The 4,768-nt window shown below is 41.3% G+C and overlaps 1 long non-coding RNA gene across 1 annotated transcript; it reads right to left on the reverse strand.

Annotated features, from left to right (window-relative positions):
• Positions 1 to 512: 512 nt before the first annotated feature.
• LOC127909486 (uncharacterized) lies at positions 513 to 4,637 on the reverse strand. The gene is made up of 3 exons (XR_008071423.1): positions 3,090 to 4,637; positions 2,211 to 2,797; positions 513 to 1,791 (listed from the first exon to the last, which is right to left on the reverse strand). It is a non-coding gene; the product is annotated as an uncharacterized LOC127909486 (long non-coding RNA).
• Between the last annotated feature and the right edge of the window lie 131 nt (positions 4,638 to 4,768).

Consider the following 4,768-nt stretch of genomic DNA (forward strand, 5'->3'; position numbering starts at 1 on the left):
CCAGATGTTTCCACTTCACAACAGCACTTACAGTTGACTGGGGGAGCTCTAGCAGGGCATAAATTAGACTAATTGACTTGTTGGAAAGGTGACATCCTATGACATTGTCACAATGAAAGTCACAGAGCTATTCAGTAAGACCATTTTACTGACAATGTTTGTGTATAGAGATCGCATGACTGTGTGCTCAATTTTATACACCTGGCAGCATCATACCAGGTGTGGCTGAAATAGCCGAATCCACTAATTGGAAGAGGTGTCCACATACTTTTGTATTTATAGTGTAAGTCAAGGGGAACACGAGAACGAAGGCAGCTTTTGTGTCCCCAATGTAAGTGTCAATCAACCAGTGGCGATTTTAGCATTTAAATCGTGGTGGGGGGAAAAAAAAGAAAAGTGGAATGCATTCCAGCAAAGCCACTACACAACACAACACTAAACAATACATTAATTACACTATAATGGTGACAAACGGTGACAAAAAATTGTTTGGGCCTGCATAAAGCTGTCCCAACAGCAGAGTCCCAACACCTGACCACTGCTATACCTGGTTATCAGCGGAGCCTTGTCTGGCAGCAAAACAGTTCATTCAGCCCCATTTACTGCCTTTAAAAAAAACATAGCTGATATGGCTGACTTGCTTAAACAAATGTGGTATCTACTGACAACTGAGATGTACAAACTATGGCATAAGGGGACGACAAGCGGATAAGAGGCAATCCGTCATTTCGATTAAGCCATTAAAGAGCGAGCTAGGACGGACATAACATTAGTCAATATAACTAGTTGTTTAGCACTTTTGAAATGTACAGCGACAGAATTCAGAACATGGGCCGTTCTTACAGAGTTCTTCCTGTACACCAAGTCAAATCAAATCTAATTTTATTTGTCACATACACATGGCAGATGTTAATGTGAGTGTAGAGAAATGCTTGTGCTTCTAGTTCCGACCAGGCAGTAATATCTAATATCTAACCTAACAATTTCACAACAACTACCTTATACACACAAGTGTAAAGGAATTAATAAGAATATGTACATAAATATATATGAATGAGTGATGGCCGAACGGCATAGGCAAGATGCAGTGGATGGTATAGAGTACAGTATATGCATATGAGATGAGATGTGCAGATATGCATATGAGATGAGTAATGTAGGGTATGTTATATAACGTGCCATTGTTTAAAGTGGCTAGTGATACATGTATTACATCAAGATGGCAAGATGCAGTAGATCAAATGTATTTATATAGCCCTTCTTACATCAGCTGATATCTCAAAGTGCTGTACAGAAACCCAGCCTAAAACCCCAAACAGCAAGCAATGCAGGTGTAGAAGCACGGAGGGAAGGAAAAACTCCCTAGAAAGGCCAAAACCTAGGAAGAAACCTAGAGAGGAACCAGGCTATGAGGGGTGGCCAGTCCTCTTCTGGCTGTGTCGGGTGGAGATTATTAACAGAATATGGCCAAGATGTTCAAATGTTCATAAATGACCAGCATGGTCAAATAATAATAATCCCAGTGGTTGTCGAGGATGCAGCAAGTCAGCACCTCAGGAGTAAATGTCAGTTGGCTTTTCATAGGCGATCATTAAGGCTATCTCTACCACTCCTGCTGTCTCTGGAGAGTTGAAAACAGCAGGTCTGGGACAGGTAGCACGTCCGGTGAACAGGTCAGGGTTCCATAGCCACAGGCAGAACAGTTGAAACTGGAGCAGCAGCACGGCTAGGTGGACTGGGGACAGCAAGGAGTCATCATGCCAGGTAGTCCTGAGGCATGGTCCTAGGGCTCTGGTCCTCCGAGAGAGAGAAAGAAAGAGAGAAAGAGAGAGAGAATTAGAGAGAGCATACTTAAATTCACACAGGACTCCGGATAAGACAGGAGAAGTACTCCAGATATAACAGACTGACCCTAGCCCCCTGACACATAAACTACTGCAGCATAAATACTGGAGGCTGAGACAGGAGGGGTCAGAATAGAATACAGTATATACATATGAGATGAGTAATGTAGGGCATGTAAACGTTAGTGCATTGTTTAAAGTGACTAGTGATACATTTATTACATCAATTTTTCCATTATTAAAGTGGCTAGAGTTGAGTCAGTATGTTTGCAGCAGCCACTCAATGTTAGTGATGGCTGTTCAACAGTCTGAGATAGAAGCTGTTTTTCAGTCTCTCGGTCCCCGCTTTGATGCACCTGTACTGACCTCGCCTTCTGGACGATAGCGGGGTGAACAGGCAGTGGCTCGGATGGTTGTTGTCCTTGATGATCTTTTTGGCCTTCTTGTGACATCGGTTGGTGTAGGTGTCCTGGAGGGCAGGTAGTTTGCCCCCGGTGATGCGTTGTGCAGACCTCACTACCTTCTGGAGAGCCTTACGGTTGTGGGCGGAGCAGTTGCTGTACCAGGCGGTGATACACCCCGACAGGATGCGCTCGATTGTGCATCTGTAAAAGTTTGTGAGTGATTTTGGTGACAAGACAAATTTCTTCAGCCTCCTGAAGAAGAGGCCTTCTTCACCACGCTGTCTGTGTGGGTGGACCATTTCAGTTTGTCTGTGATGTGTACGCAGAGGAACTTAAAACTTTCCACCCTCTCCAGTACTGTCCCGTCGATGTGGATAGGGGGGTGCTCCCTCTTCTGTTTCCTGAAGTCCATGATCATCTCCTTTGTTTTTTGACATTGAGTATGAGGTTATTTTCCTGACACCACACTCAGAGGGCATTCACCTCCTCCCTGTAGGCCGTCTCGTCATTGTTGGTAATCAAGCCTACCACTGTAGTGTCGTCTGCAAACTTGATGAACCATAGGATAAATAAAGGGGGCGTATAAGCAGACAATGAAAGCTCTTACAATATTTGATGATTACATTTCTCTAAAACAGGTTATAGGCTACAGTAGAACAGCCAGAACAGTAGGGGAAATTTAGAGGGGTAAATAGACCAAATTATTAGGGTAAGGCACATGGGCTACTAACATCTTACTACACAACATACACTTAGTATTACTTTCTTAGCTACGGTATACATGTCTCCCTGGCATATTACATAATTTATGAAGCAGCATACAATACATTTTTGGACTCACATTGTTCATGCTGTGTTCACTTGAACAAGAAGGTGGCGCTGCGGGCCTCCGAATTAACAGTTTCGAGCGTGGCACAGATCATGCTTATTTGACAGCATGGCCAATGTTGAATGTTTATCATTTTCAATTTAGAAAAAAGCTCCTTAATCCCAGATTTAGGACCACACAGCCACTGTCACTGATTCCTTCCAAACCACTCGCTGAATTTGCGATTTCCAACTTGTTGTGTAATGTTTATGTCCAATGGCCTATGAGCACTGATACGTTTTATCTATAATTTCTCTTCATTATTTCTCTTCATATGACAAGGATTAAAAATGATTTGCCAGTAGATTGTCAATTTGATTCATGATGATGAATGCTAGCTAAAATTGTGAAAGTATGATGTTGACATGATCAGTCCAATCAAAGCTTCTGTATAACGTGGTTTTCTGTCATTTTCTCTGTGGCCAATGAGCTTGAGCCTTCTTGGACGGGCACTTCTATGGTAGCCGAAGAGCTAAAATGTTCAAGGTCTCCTCTTACACTTGGCAGTGATGTAAAGTCTCCATTAGTGACAGAACACTGAGCCAATCACGGCGTAACGCTCCATATGTTCTGCTGGCTTGCCCCACCACCACAGAAAGCACTGAGCTAGGCTGAAACACCTGCCTTACTCAAGAAAACAAAACAAAAAATACAATAGCTGTGTTTGAATACTCATACTAACCACACAATTTGTGACATGAATTGAATATATAGTATGCTTATTGGTCATAGTATGGATATAGTTATTATGGCAAAAGTTTCCGGATGCCGTACTAAATTCACCAAAATACTAACTATACACGCAGAGAACACTATTTCCGTACTTTTAGGGCTGCAATTCTTAAGCAAATGGGTGTGGCTTCACAACGTTTTCAGATTTGAAGAAAATGGCGGAAAATATGCAGCCAAAGAGCGACGAGAGCAAATACAAATTCATTGAACTAACTAATGGCAAATGTTACTAAAATATTTAGCAATGTAATAAAGTCATGACTTTTTAAATAAGTTACGTTACATGTTATGTTGGCTGACAATTTGTTAGCTACGCTACTCTTACGAAACGCATAGCATTACAGTAGTATGTGCCTGTATGTTAGCTAGTTACCTAATGTTTTGAATTTACAATCTGACAACGCTCTGGATTTAGGAACGCGCAGAGTACACTCTGTTGCTGCAGATTGAATTTACGAACACACCCGAAATCGTACATTTTTTTTACTAGTCATTTGTTGTGCTAACAAGCTAGCAAGAGGTTGCATAGCAACAGCATCAACTTCCGGTAGACAGGCAAAGCTCTAGTATGCTCAACTGAAATGATACAGTTCATTTACAGTATACTAAAATGAACTAATAGTATATTGTATGTAGTGTATACTCATTAAGTATGTAGTATACAGTATGTTAGTATGGTTATTCGAAACACAGTCCATGTTGGTATGCAGCTTTATTAATTCAATAATATATATACTTTTTTATATAAATGTTTTCATCCAAGGGATCCTACAATATGATATCTTTGGTCAAAAAAATCTAAATGTAATGCTATAATGCCAGCTAGCGAGAGTATGAACTGTGGAATTAATTAAAATCATCATATGCAACGTAGGTAATTTGACATGCCCTGGAGTCGTCCAAGTGACGAGTTCACGTAC

The sequence above is a fragment of the Oncorhynchus keta genome, chromosome 2 (assembly GCF_023373465.1).
Source record: "Oncorhynchus keta strain PuntledgeMale-10-30-2019 chromosome 2, Oket_V2, whole genome shotgun sequence".
In the NCBI taxonomy this organism is placed as follows: Eukaryota; Metazoa; Chordata; class Actinopteri; order Salmoniformes; family Salmonidae; genus Oncorhynchus; species Oncorhynchus keta.